The sequence below is a fragment of the Saccopteryx bilineata genome, chromosome 5 (assembly GCF_036850765.1).
Source record: "Saccopteryx bilineata isolate mSacBil1 chromosome 5, mSacBil1_pri_phased_curated, whole genome shotgun sequence".
In the NCBI taxonomy this organism is placed as follows: Eukaryota; Metazoa; Chordata; class Mammalia; order Chiroptera; family Emballonuridae; genus Saccopteryx; species Saccopteryx bilineata.
Window position 1 is genome coordinate 182,181,479 of NC_089494.1, and position 15,301 is coordinate 182,196,779.

General features: G+C 37.4%; 1 pseudogene; it reads left to right on the forward strand.

The window, feature by feature from the left end:
* The first annotated feature begins 732 nt into the window (after positions 1–732).
* Positions 733–12,766, forward strand: LOC136306596 (alcohol dehydrogenase 1-like; annotated as a pseudogene).
* The last annotated feature ends 2,535 nt before the right edge of the window (positions 12,767–15,301 follow it).

Sequence of the window (15,301 nt, forward strand, 5' to 3'; positions counted from 1 at the left end):
GCTGCCACTAGTACCAGGCTTGAGGTCACTTAGCAAGAGATACGGGGTACACCAAGGCCAGCCACTGCTTGTTTAGAGTCTGTGAATCTAAGAGTGTGGGGAGGGTTTATAAAGCTTTAAAATACATATAAATAATAAAATAAATATAAGGTCACTACTTCTGGATTTTCGCCTATCACGGGGGGGCACGTTCTGGAACCTAACCCCTGTGATAGACAAGGGACCACTCTAATCATCTGCAAATAATGATAGTTTTACTATTTTATTCCAAATTTGGATTGTTTTATTTCTTTCTTTTGCCTGATTACTCAGTGTAGTACTTCTAGTACTGTGTAGAACAACAGTGACGAGAGTGGGCATCCTTGTCTTGTTTCTGATCTTTCAGTTTTCCACCTTAAAGTTTGCGCTATTGATATGTGATCAAAACATTCTTCATTGTAATTGTCCTTCATATTTTAAAACTATTTTATGACAAGTAGATTTCAAAACACCTCAGTTTATTTCCAGGGCTGAACATGCACCATGTGACTTTGGACAAGTCATTCTCAGTTTTTGGCTCTCCCTTTATTCATCTCTAGGTTTAGGTAATAAGACCTGTCTTGTGTTCCTCTAAGAGGTGTTATAGAAATTTAAAAAATAATTCAAGTAAAAAAATTAATAATCAGCCCCAGATACTAAAGAAAGATAAAATATCCAAATCAATTGATCTTTGCTTATTTAATTCCTATGATGATGAAATCTACAGGGATCTGCAGTTTTGATGACCATATACTGAAAGGACTATTTGCCATGAATTTTCCTTTAATCTCAGGCTATAAAGGAGCTGGTATTATAGAGAGTATTGGTGAAAGAGTGAGCACAGTGAAACCAGGTGGGTAATGGGCCACAAAATCCTTTTTATAAACAGACTCATTAACATATCTAAAGGAGAGGTAAATTGGGTTATCTCTAGATTCTTCTAACTAGTCATATATTAATGTATCCAGTGATTTCAAGAGTCACACAGTTTTTCTGTAGTCATTGCTAGCAAGCCAGGGGCAGTGGTTGGACCAAGTATATATCTATAGTCAAATAAGAGTTGAGATAAGACCAATGTACTTCTAAATAGATTAAAAAGTTTTTAGAGTCAGAGACTGTTTTATATATATAAACACAGATATATATATATAAATTTTATTTTATAAAATATAAAGGTGTGATCTTTACATCTCCAAGACATAATGCAAATAGAAGAAGCATACACTCTAACTCCTATTTAGCTAGAAAATTCCAGTGGAAGTTTTATTGAAAATGATGAGCATTTGAAGAGAAAACAAGAGCAGAACTGCTGAATTTGAGATTCAGGAGATTTGGAATGTTTTAGGACCAATGAAGGTAAGATGTGCCTTATCTAAATTTACAAGAGATTTATAGTGCCATCTAAGCTCTCTGCAAGACACCAAAGGGGAGTAGCTACTGCATTATAAATATTTGTAAGTCTGTAATGACTATGTTAATTAATCTTCCTCCCAGACTCTACCTATCCTGTCATCCTAAGGCCCAGGAAGTTAGCTAGTGACTGAATATAAATGTAATCAATATTCTTTCCACAACTCTGCAACCTGAAAGCTACCCTCTGTAGAAAGTGCTCCAGAAGCTGTCCTCTCTCGAGAGAGAGGGATTCCTTTTATTCTCTGAAGTTATCATATCTTAGAACTTAACCCCACTAAAGATATTATTCAGAGGTCTGTTTCCTCTGGGTCAATATGGGGAGACAATTGGGAGGCTTCTTAATGACAATAGTGAGAGTGGATGTAGTAATCAGGGTCATTTTATTTCATATATATGACAATGATGTCATTGAAGTTGATGAACTATACATGAATAATAACATAAATGCAGGGCAGAGGAACTCAATGAAAAGAGTGCTGCTGCTACCTAGGCAGGCCACTTTAGGCAGGTGACAAACATTGCGGGACTTAAATCCCTCAAATGGATAACAAAAGGATTAAACTAAATGACATCTCTAAGGTTCATTTCTAGTTTTATTATTATTCTATATCCAGAGTAAAAGGAAGCCAATTTACAACTCAATCAGCAAGGAATATCTCCAAATTTCCATTATTTGCCCCAAAGAATAATGAAATTTCTGAAACTATGATATATGGTTTCTCCTGCAAAATAGCCATGGGAAATGTTATACTGGCTGCTATAATCTGCCACACCAAGTTTTCAAGCTGTCCAATGACATTTTTATAAACATACTATTGTATTTCTGGCCCAATAATATTTTAAGCTAACAATCAAATTTTTTCTATATATAGGAGATAAAGTCTTCACACTGCCTATTCCGCAGTGTAATGCAGTGGTCCCCAAACTTTTTTGGACCACGAAGTGGTTTAATGTCAGAAAATATTTTCACGGGCCAGCCTTTAGGGTGGGACGGATAAATGCACAAAATAAAATTATGTGACCGGCTTAAAAACTGTGGTATTTTTAAATATAATTGTAGAACCCATGAACAAGCATCAAGAGTGAGTTTTAGACAGATGTAACAGAGGAAATCTGGTCATTTTTTAAAAATAAAACATCGTTCAGATTTAAATATAAATAAAACAGAAATAATGTAAGTTATTTATTCTTTCTCTGCGGACCAGTACCAAATGGTTCATGGACTGGAACTGGTCTGCAGCCCAGGGGTTGGGGACCACTGGTGTAAAGGATGCAGTTTCTGCTTGCACCCCAAGGGAAACTTCTGTGAGACACAAAAGTTAGTAGATTTCCCCCTCACTCTTTTACTTAATTGTTTATATTGTGCAAGCATTGACCTGTAGCTAAAGGTGGTCACTTTTCTCTTTACAATTCCATGTCTGTGCTGGTACCTATACTTGTGTCTGTGTCACTGTGCATTAGTATTCTATGTTCTTCTGGATTAATGTTGGATGGGACTAGCAGATTTACCTGCAAAGGAAAAAGGATTTATCATGTTTCCGCACAAGTACCTCCACTGAATACACTATTGTGCCTGAGATTGCAGTGGCAAAAATTGACGATGCTGCTCCTATAGTTAAAGTTTGCCTCATATCCTGCGAGGTACCTACAAGCTATGAGGCTGCTGTTCACTCAGCCAAGGTAAGAAAGATACCTGTGTGTTAGGATGTGTCATAGATTTGCCTAGGAAATATTAAAACTAAGCTGGATCAGTTCAAATGTTTCTATTGGTGTATATAGTTCTAAAAGTCTCAGTGGTTGTTTTTGTTTGTTGGTTGGTTTTCTTAATTACATGTGTCCAGGTTTGATTCTTATAACAAACATGCCTTGTAATGTATAGGTCACCACTAGTTCTACCTATGTAGTCTTTAGACTTGGAGAAATTGGCTCAGCCATTGCCATGAGCTGCAAAACCTCTGGTTCTTCTAGAATCATTGGAGTTGATATTAATGAGTAAAAATTTCCCCAGGCACGAGCTTTAGGGGTCACTGACTGTCTTGATCCTCAGAACTTCAAGAAGCCTGTCCAGCAGGTGGTCAAGGAAATGATGGGTGTTGGTGTTGACTTTGCCTTTGAGACTCTCAGACTCATTGATACTGTTGGAAAGATAAAATATATTATGCTCACTTTGTTAAAGATGGCGCTGCTCACATGCAAGCCCATCACCCAGATGATATTAATGTGTCTTGGGGGCGGGCTGTGGGCAGGCAGGATCCTTGTAGCCTGGGGCTTGGTTTTAGAATTAAGCCTTTCCCACTTTTTTTGATGTGGGGTGGTGCAATCCCATCATACCTCAGATAAGTGACTTTGTATTAGAGACTTCCCTTATTTTGTATATTTGATTAAAGGTTTGAATCTACACTATAAAGTGAGGGCAGACTGGGAACTTGCTCTCTCTCGGTTCCTGAAATTAGCATTAGAGAGCAGAGAGCAGAGAAAGGCCACATGGAGGAGGCCAGAAGAAGCAGCCAAGATGGCAGAGTGCTGAGTGAGAAGCCAGTGCAGGGAGAAGGAAGGAGATGGGGAACAGAGGTGAATAAGTCTGGTGAGCTAGAAACCTTTGATTCTAGGAAACTCGGATAAGTCAGTAGCTTTGTGAGCACTGAATGCGTTGGGTTTTGGAGCCCAGTGTGTGTTTTTACTTGCCCGCTGGGTGCAAGCTAGGATTAAAGATAATGGCCCACCAGTTTTTGGCTTCGTTGTTTCTTTATCGACTGTCCGAATCCAATGCGAACCTGCATGGGCCAGGCGGCTGTGATGGTGGCCCTGGCTACTGGCTTCACAGATACCACGGTATATGGGCTTGGGGCACAATGAGTAGATGTTTAAGATGTGGGTGCACTTTAAATATCCTCATGTAGATAAGTATAAATTCTCCTGAACATATGTTTTGGACATATGACCCCCAAATCTAAAAATATAATGTAAACTCACTCTAAAACATTTATTTTAATAAACAAACAAAATAGAAACAGACTCATTGATACAGAAAACATAGTGACAACTATCAGAGAGAAGCTGATAAAGAGATTTGGTGAGACAGGTAAAAGAAACAAGCAAAAAAACAAACAGACAAACAAAAACCCCCATAGACACAGACAGTAGTATGGTGATTACCAGAGAGAAAAAGGGGGAGGGGGAACATAAAGGAGGGTAAAGGGGAGATAAATGGTGTGGAAAAATACTTGACTTGGGGTGGTGAACATACAATACTATATACAGATGACATATTATAGACTTTATACTTGAAACCTATATAATTTTATTAACCAATGTGTTGGTCAACTAAGTTTGTAAATATGATGTATATGTTTGCTCGCTTATAGTTTGCATTGGGTGTGGGAAACAGGCAAGATCCTTATAGCCTAAGAGGCTTAGTTTTAAGACTAAGCCTTTCCTGCCCTTTTAATACTAAGATCTTTTCAGCATCCTTCTAATACTAAGATCTTCTCAAAACTAAGTTTTTCTTCACACCATTGACTGTTACATGATGTGGAGTGTTGCACTCTTATGAGGAATCTCATTTATGCCTCAGATAAGTGGCTTTGTATCAGATATATTGGCTTAAGGGCTTTAATTTTCTACACTATAAAATAAAGCAGACTGGGTGCGCTCGCTCTCTCTCTCTCTCTCTCTCTCTCTCTGTTCCTGCTATTAGCATAGCAGAGGAGAGGCAGCCAAAAGATGGCAGAATGCTTAAGGAGAAGCCAGTTTGTGCAGTTTGTGCAGAAAGAAGGTGATGGGGAATAGAGGTGAATAAGGCTGGTGGGGCCTTTGATTCTAGGAAAACTCAGGTGAGTCAGTGGCTTTGGGAGCCCTGAATGGAAAGGATAGTGTTTTCCTGCTGTGTGTATTTACTTGCTTTCTGGGTGTGAGCTAGGATTAAAGCTAATGGCCCACCAGTGCTTGGCTCAATTGTTTCATTACCATCTGTCCTAATCAAACGCGAACCTGCAAGGGCCAGGCGGCTGTGATGGAGGTCGTGGCTACTGGTCATACACAATGTAACCCCAATAAATTCAGTTTGAAAAGACATTTATTTTGAAAATAAAAGCAACATATACTTAAAGATATGTCATTATATTATACCAAATTTAAACATGCAAAAGACTACTATAACAGTATTCCCTTTTCTTTATTCCTAGCTCTTTCTTCATATTTGTTTTTATATAATCTTGAACATTATTTAATTCACATGTGATGTTTATGTGTGTCCTATATCAAAACCATTCATTCATTTGAAAAATGAGCTTTTATGCATGAGTCTGTTAAGTTCTAGGGATACAAAGGTGAATAAAAAAGGCACCATTATCTTGGCTCTTACAGTTTAAAAGGGGGAATGTAGACATTAAATACATTTCAGTGAGTACCTAATGTACTTATTCAAAGAATAAAGGAAATAGAGGTAGTGTATAGGTATCCAGAAATAGACAAGATACAATGGAGGAAAGGAGAAGGATAGCAGGGTTAAGAACCAGAAAAGGAAATAAAATAATAGATATGAATAAGTATACTATACATCTTTAGAAAATTGACTTTAAAAAATGAAGCTTCACACACAAACATACACATATTTGCTTTGTTTTGCTTTAATAGAAATGAGTTGGACAGAGAGTCATGGCAAGGATGTCAGGCAAAGAATACATTGTATGGCCTTAAGGCAGTGGCTAATTTTATTTAATAAACACATGGTAACTATTATATGCCAGATAGTGTTCTAAGTGTTTTAAGAATAATAACTCACTTAATTCTCATTACTCTATAAAGTAAGTAGTATTATTCTTCCTTTTACAATTAAAGAAGCTAAGGCACAAGGAAGTTAAGTAACTTACTGAAGGTCACACAGATAGCAGGGTCTGTGCTTTTGACCACTAAACTCTACTGGTTCTCTAATGAGCTCCCATCACTGGCAATATTGAAGCTAAAAACTAAAGTAGCATCTGCCCAGGAAGAGGTTTCCAAACTAGGAATTTCACAATTCCTTCCACCTCTGATGGTAATTGCTACTTATGAGAATATAATTAGGTTGATTATCATCATTATAAGATTGCTGCTTGGGACACCTGCCACCTGAGCTATAGTGTATGTCTGATCATTGGATGGCTCCATCAAACACACAGCTTTTCCCGTGAGGCAACAAAGATCATCACTGAATGGACACTGAAGAGTGCAATTGGAGGAGGTTCATAGGTGAATAGAAGGTAGCAGTTTGTTGATTTCAAAAAAAAAATCTTTTTTAACTGTAGAATATAGAATTCAAAATTCCTCTCTTTAAAGGAATGCAGCTATAATGGTAAAAAGTCTCCAAAGACTTCTCTTCCAATGAGTTTGTGTATTTTGCAAGTCAATTTTAGTTTACTTAAAGAAAGAGCTTTTTCTGCCTGACCAGGCGGTGGCGCAGTGGATAGAGCGTCGGACTGGGATGCCCAAGTACCCAGGTTCAAGACCCCGAGGTCGCCAGCTTGAGCACAGGCTCATCTGGTTTGAGCAAAAGTTCACCAGCTTGGACCCAAGGTCCCTGGCTTGAGCAAGGGGTTACTCGGTCTGCTGTAGCTCCCCAATCAAGGCACATATGAGAAAGCAATCAATGAACAACTAAGGTGTCACAACGAAAAACTAATGATTGATGCTTCTCATCTCTCTCTGTTCCTGTCTGTCTGTCCCTATCTATCCCTCTCTCTGATTCTCTCTGTCCCTGTAAAAAAAAAAAAAAAAAAAAAAAAAAAAAAGAAAGAAATAGCTTTTTAAAGTTTGAATACCATTGTACCTTATGCAAAAGACTTTTGGAACTTTTCGATGTTTGAAATCATTCAGTCAACTTTGGTTTTACACTGGTGGATTTAATTTGTTTTAGCAGAAGTGCTTTTTGGATAATTATATGCATCTCCTTGGTGTTTTGGCACTAATTTTTGCCTTCCCAGAGAAGCCCTTATTTTTTAGCATTACTGAGCAACAGTTATTAATAAGTTAATATTTCCATCTCTAACCATTCCTCTGATTTAAGTTCCCAAGCCATCTCTATATGAGTAAATATAAAGAAGAGGAAACAGTTGTGCAATGGTAAACCTAGGAGGTTGGTCAGAGACTGGTAGTTGAAAAGAAACATTTTCCACTTAGTAGCATGTAAATATTGACCCAATTTTTCTTCAGAGGAATTCTAAGTAACAAAACTGTTTATAGAAGCTATGCTTAGCAACAGAAGTCAAGGCTTCTGATGTACAAATCAACTATTTTTTATATTTAACGGTAAATTTTTAGAAAAACACTTTACCCATCTTCGTGGCTTATTTGATTTTTTTTTCTTTTGGTTGGTTTGGTAGTTCTCAAATCTTATTACAATAACCTTTTCGTTGTGCAGGTTTCAAAACTAGAAACTGTATTCCCCAAATTGTGGCTAATTATTATACTTGCAAAATAAAATTAATATAGAGCCATTGGTAATGCATGGTACAACAAAGCTTTAGTGTTGTGCCATGCTGGAAAAGTGTGAGTGCTTTACTTGATAATCTGTATTCCAAACTCACAGAGTAAATGATTCTCCAACTATTTCTAAGTGATTTTGTGACAGAGATGTGTACTTAGACCTTCAATATCATTCACAAACTCCACACTGTTTCCTAAGTCACTAGAATAATAAAAGCTTTTCTTTAGGAAAGACTCACATATCCACCTATTTCCAAGAAATTTAGTATAACACTAGCAAACCCTCTAATCCATATTAGTCAATTATGTATATATTTTTTTCTAGTTAGAGAAATGATCTAGAATAAATGAGTTGATATTACTGGAGTTGTAAAATCTTTTTTTTTTTTTTTTGAGAAAGAAAGAAGAGAAAGTATGAGAGATATGCCAATTTGCTGTTCCACTTAGTTGTGCACCCATAGATTGCTTCTCATATGTGCCCTGTCTGGGACCAGAACTGGTGACCCAGGGGTTGAGCTGGTATGCCAGGATTGAGCCAATGTCCCCAGGATTAGTTTGTGACCTTAGCACTCCAGGATGATGTTCTATCCACTGAAATACCAGCCAGAGAAAGTTGTAAAATCTTGCAAGGAATCTTAGAGGCAGAAGTTTAGACTCCACCCAGGGCACAGATCCTTTCTTCATCATTTCTAATAGGTGGTCAGTCTGCTTTAGCTAGCACACTTTCAGGGATGGAGTGTTCACTCACTGTGTTTATTTATTCAATTACTCACTCAAAATATATTTAGTGATGGCACACTCTATTCCAAGACTGTCCTAAGAGCTAAAGACACAGTGGACAACAAACAACAAGCAACAGTAGAAAATTAGTCCTGTGATAAACGCTTTGATTTTCTCATTCTGTTTGCAAGCACATCTCCCTTTTATATTCTCTTCTTTAAATCTACCTACATTCTTTACTTGTTTAGTAACTGAAAAAATAATTTTAATATAGGTTATTAAATTTTGCACTGTTATACCTTGGAAATGTATAGCATTTGACCTAACATGTTGGTCATTAAATCAGAAATGAAAAGCCAAAAAAAATCATATGAAATTATAGAAACAAATTATGAACAGTGGAGGGGGGGATCTAGTAGGCAGTAAACATACTGCCAAAAGAAAGGGAATCAAGGGAACCCATTATTTTCTTTTGCAGCTAGACATAAGACTGGGTTCTGGAGCTAATTAAACTTACCAGAAGCTATGGCTGAGGGTTTGAATGTCTTTGTGGTCAGGCAGCCAGAGGAAACAGGGCTGAGAGCTAGGGGCTTCCTATCATGTTGGATCCTGCTTTTACCAAATCCAAATGGTGGTATGGAAGATAATCTCAATCAGGTGGTATGGTAATATTTCATATAGGCAAACTAGGGTGAAGTTAGAGTTGAGAGTGGAGATAGGTAGGCAATGCAGACTCACATGATATAGATCATAACTGCTTTGCTGAAATCACTGTTACTCAAGCGATTCAATCATTTTAACATTGTGTTTTTATGTTTCCAGCATCCGCTGTGTTTTCTTGTTCCGAGATCCCAAATGGTAAAGGTGTAAGGACAGCTGTGGGCACTTATTTTCTTACTCACTTCCCTGATTGTTTCAGTACAGTGGAAAAAGTAACATCGGAGATGGAAATGCAGTGTGCTTGTGCAAAATAAGACAAGTATATCTTGAATGTAACCTAATAAAAAAACTTTTCAGAGAACAGATATTACATAATTCATTCTGTGTTCTTAAAAAGAGAAATTATGGAATTTAATTGATCATATTGTTGGTCCATCAACCCAAATGATCTCTGTTATCAGTCTATGAAAACTGTCGCTGAGTTATCTCTTGTTCCCATCCTCAAGATACCTTCATAATATACTGATTTTTCTGTGTCTTTTATGCCACTCTAGGTTTTACATGATGATTTTGCCATTTCCACAACATGTTGGGGACCATATATCATTGGAAGGGTATCTCAGGACACAGTAAGCCATTTTCTATCCTGAGGTCTTTGTACTATCTTATGCTTTTATGCATGAAATATTGAGGATGCTTCCTGTCTAATTTCAAACACACAAACACATTTTGGAAATCTTGCCACCTCCACTCGTAGGGAGCAGGTATAGGACTTTAAGAGGAATTTATCTATATTTACAACCTCATAACTTTCAAGTCTTTTCTCTTCACTAAACCAGCATAAGTATTTTCTCATTAGGGTTGGAGGAAACAAACTAAAGGGAAACACTTAACTCCTCTCATCCTGTGGTTGTTCTTTCTTATATTTTATATCTCTGCCTTCAGTCATTTCCACTCATCTTAATCCTTCATCTGTCATCCTTAATCCAAGAAGAAAATCCCTTTTACAAGTCTGTGTCCATTGCAATAGCCTTTCCTGAGGTTTGAGCCCAGAATAGCCAGTTGACTTAATGGAGGAAGGTCTAAAAATTATATTTTTTTAAAAAAGGTTTAAAAAGGTGACTATTTTAAATATGATTCCTCCAGGCTAGTTCTGCCACCTTAACAAGCCCTTCCCTCAATTGCCACATTGTAAAATGGGGTAGTAAGAACAATGTTGTAAAATGACTTCTAAAAATGAAGATCATGCTCTGGTCAGTGGCACAGTGGATAGAGTGTCCTCGCAGAGCATACTACCCAAAGCAATCTATACATTCAATGCAATTCCTATTAAAATAATACCAATGGCATGTTTCACACATCTAAAACAAATATTCCAAAAGTTTATATGGAACCAAATAAAACAACCTGAATAGCCTCAGCACCCTTGAAAATGAATAATAAAGCCAGAGGTATTATACTCCTTCCCTGTATCCAGTTATAATACAAGACCATTGTAATCAAAACAGCTTGCTACTGGCATAAGAACAGGCACACAGATCAATGAAACAGAACAGAAAACCCAGAAGTAAACCCAGGCCTTTGTTGTCAATTAATATTTGACTAAGGAGGCAAGGATATGCAATAGAGTAAAGACAGTCTCTTTAATAAATGATGTTGGGAAAATTGAAGAGGTATACACACACAAAAATGAAAATAGGCCACCAATTTACACTGTTCACAAAAATAAACTCAAAATGGATAAAAGAATTAAATGTAAGTTATAAAACAATAAAAGTCCTAAAAAAAACATAGGCAGTAAACTCTCAGATATCTCTCATAGTAATATTTTTGCCAATATATCTCCTCAGGCAAATGAAATAAAGGACAAAATAAACAAATGGGACCATATCAAACTAAAAAGCTTTTGCACAGCAAAAGACACCATTAACAAAATAAAAAGACAACTCACTTAATAGGAGAACATATTCACTGATACATTGGATAAGGAGTTAATAACTATAATTTATAAAGAACTTCTACAACTCAACACCAGGAAGGTAAACAATCCAAATTAAAAAAGAAAAGTGAATAAACACTTCTCCAAAGAGGACATACAGATGGCCAATAGGCATACGGAAAACATGCTCAGTGTCACTAATCATTAGAGAAATGCAAATTAAAGCTACAATGAGATACCATCTCATACCTGCCAGAATGCCTGTCATTAACAAATTAACAAACAGGGTATGGACAAAAGGGAACCTTCCTTGCGCTGCTGGTGGAAATGCAAACTTGTGCAGCCACTGTAAAAAATAGTGTGGCATTTCCTCAAAAAAATTAAAAATGGGACTGCCTATGACCCAGCTATCCCACTTCTAGGAATTTATCCTAAGAATCCCAAAACACTAATTCAAAAAAACATATGCACCCTCATGTTCATTGCAGCATTGTTTACTTTACAATAGCTAAGATCTGGAACAGCCCTAGTGTTCTTTAGTGGATGAGCAGATAAAAATATTGTGGTACATTTACACAGGGGAATACTATGTAGCTGTGAAAAAAAAGAAAGAACTCTTACCTTTTGTGATGGCGTGTATGGACCTTGAGCTTATTATGCTAAGTGAAATAAGTCAGGCAGAGAAAGACAAATATCATATGATTTCACTTATTTGTGGAATCTAATAAACACCATAAACTGAGGAACACACTAGAAACAGAGGCAGGGTCACAGAGAACAGATGGACAGCTGCCAGAGAGAAGGGGGAAGTGAGGATAGGATCAAAGCAATGAGGTGATTAGCCAAGTTATATGTACATAACACATACATACAGATAACAGGGCGTCAAGTCCCAAAAGGAAAGGAGGAGGTGGTATAGGGAGCAAGGGGGGGGGGGGCAAAGGGAGTGAAATGGGAATGGAAAGAGACTTTGCACGGGGCATGGAGGGCAGGTGAGAGAGGGGAGAAAGCTCTGCAGAAAACCCCATCTGAGAACAATGCATTCTCTCTTTGTGGCACTGCCGGGTGGGGGTGTTAAACTGATTAGCCACAAAGAGGTCAGTCTGAGCATTCTGTTTTTGAATACGCTTACTCGGTTTATCAAAGAAAACAATCTCAGTTGTGGATGAACTCTCCAGAAACAAGGAGGATTGAGCTGCAGACCATCTATATCAGGTTGATGCTGTAATGTCTGCCAGTTTCTTTCCATCAGCTCCACCCCATTGATTAGTCCAGGTCGGTATCCTTGCCCTCCTCAGAATTTCTCACCAGGTAGACTCCACCCAATGCAGGTATCTGGAGAGATACTTTAATAAAGGATTTTATAAAAGTGGGGAAATGGATTGATTCATAACAACTAGGGCTGCATTATGTAAATGCATTATGTAAAATTTAGTTACTAAAGTTTATTTTATATAATGGAACACAGATAATATAATATGGAATTTTTATATAAATGTCTAATTTTCCCCTAATAAGGAACGCAAGACCATCGTAATCCAGGTTTCAGGCTAGCCTAGGTTTTTTATCTTTGCTTACATGCAGTTTCTGCCTTATCTTTTCTTTCTTTGCCAAACATTTGCATCAAAAGTGTTGCCTCCTCTTACCGGCCTTTTCCTCTGCGATTGACCTCTGAACAATTTTAGAAAAGCAGAGACTTTGTTAGCTATATTTGTGTAGCCTTTATTAAAACTATTTTCTTCCTCCTAGCATTTACGGTGGTTTCTTCTATTTCTGCTACTCTCTTCAAAATGTCTGCAGTGATGTGGTTGTGAAAACATCAGCTCTTGCCTGACCAGGCGGTGGTGCACTGGATAGAGCGTCAGACTGGGATGCTGAGGATCCAGGTTCGAGACCCCGAGGCCGCCAGCTTGAGTGCGGGCTCATCTGTTTTGAGCAAAAGCTCACCAGCTTGGACCCAGGGTCACCGGTTTAAGCAAGGGGTTACTAGGTCTGCTGTAGCCCCACGGTCAAAGCACATATGAGAAAGCAATCAATGAACAACTAAGGTGTTGCAACAAAAAACTGATGATTGATGCTTCTCATCTCTCTCCATTCCTGTCTGTCTGTCTCTATCTATCCCTCTCTCTGACTCTGTAAAAAATAAATAAATAAATAAAATCTTTAAAAAAAAATCAGCTCTTCACATACTGACGACTTCTGCTGTCTTTATGGCTAGGTGCCTCATGTTCTATCCTCTCCAGGACAGTTGGGTAGGTTTTATACCTTATCTGCTTTTGAAAAAAAAAATTAGAATCACACAATTTCCCTAAGATAAAAAATTATGACATTTCTTTTTTCTTTTTTTTTCTTTTTCTTTTTCTTTTTCTTTTTTTTTGTAGTGAGAGAGGGGGCAGATAGAGAGACAGACAGAAAGAGAGAGGAATGAGAAGCACTAGCTTGTAGTTGCATCACTTTGGTTGTTTACTTATTGCTTCTCTAATGTGTCTTGACCAGGGGGCTCCAGCCAAGCCAGTTACCCCTTGCTGAAACCAATGACTTTGGCTCAAACCAGCAAGCCTGCACTCAAGCCAGCAACCTCAGGGTTTCAAATATGGAACTTCAGCATCCAAGGTTGATGTTCTATCCACTGCATCACCACTGGTCAGACTCATGACATTTCTTAGGTAACACTGTTAAATATCTTTCTTGGATTTCAATAATCATTCTTGGGGTCATTATTTCTCCATGAGATCATAATAACACCAACATATTTATTACTATCTTCTGATTTATCCTTTAGGATGGGTCCTGTGCCTTTCATCTCTTTATCCCCATATCTAACACTCAGTAAGCGCTCAATGAGTTTTGTTAAGAGAGAAAATCAGAAAAACTTAATGCCAAATTAAGAAGTTTTGGTCAATGCTGTAGGGCAAAATGATTATTTTCAGAAAGGAGAAAGAAAAAGAAGGCAGAAGGGCAAGAAGGATGGAGAATAACAGTCTAAAAATCTTCAATTTAGAGAGCACTAAAATAATAAAGATGCAGAAAGAAGAGATGATGGAAAAAGAGTCTAGGATGGATAAGAATTATTTGTATCCATTGTTATGTTCTAAGTTGAATACCAAAAAACTATCTTCCTAGTGATTTCAATTATCATCTACTATGTATGGTAGATGCTGGAAGTTCAAAGAGTAATATGACATGACCCCTTCCCTAAAAAGCTACCAGAGTACACTTGAATACTTTCTAAATGCCTGTCACTGTGCTAAGTACTTTATATGCATCATATATTACTCATCTCAGCCCTATGTGTTATGAAATATCTTCATTCACAGATGAAACAACTGAGACACAGAAAGATTAATTAATTTGCTTAACATCAAATAGGTGATGCAACAAAGACTAAAATCTAGGCAATATAGTCATAGAGTCTGTGTTCTTTAATCTTTTCTCTTTATCACCATTAACAGAGTTTATAACATACAAAGTTATTCTTTATTAGTATAGATCCTATATTAGTGGTATAAGTAAATTGCAATGAAAGAAGCACAAAGGATAAATCTTATAGTACAAGAGTTAAAGAACTCTGAGTAAGGAATAAAAAGCTAGACTGAAATAATTTCAGGTTATGAAGAAAATAGGACAGCATAAAATGGAGGAAATAGGCAGTCAGGGGTTGTTCTTTGTGCCTTAAATTTAAAAATAGAAAGAGTTGAGGCTTGTTATTTTAGGAGCTCTGTTTTTAAAAAGTGTTCTAAGAATATGAATATGAATGTGAATATGAATATGAATATGGGTATGGACATGGGAAGGAACTATGACTGCAAAGATGTTCTTCCTAAACTCATGGGACAAAAGACCATAAACTAGACCCAGCCACCTAACTCTCATTTTCTACCTCTCATTATTATTATTATTATTATTATTATTTGTATTTTTCTGAAGTTGGAAATGGGGAGGCAGTCAGACAGATTCCCACATGCACCTGACCGGAATCCACCCAGCACACCCATCAGGGGGCGATGCTCTGCCCATCTGGAGCGTCACTCTGTTGCAACCAGAGCCATTCTAGCACCTGAGGCAGAGGTCATAGAGCCATCCTCAGCA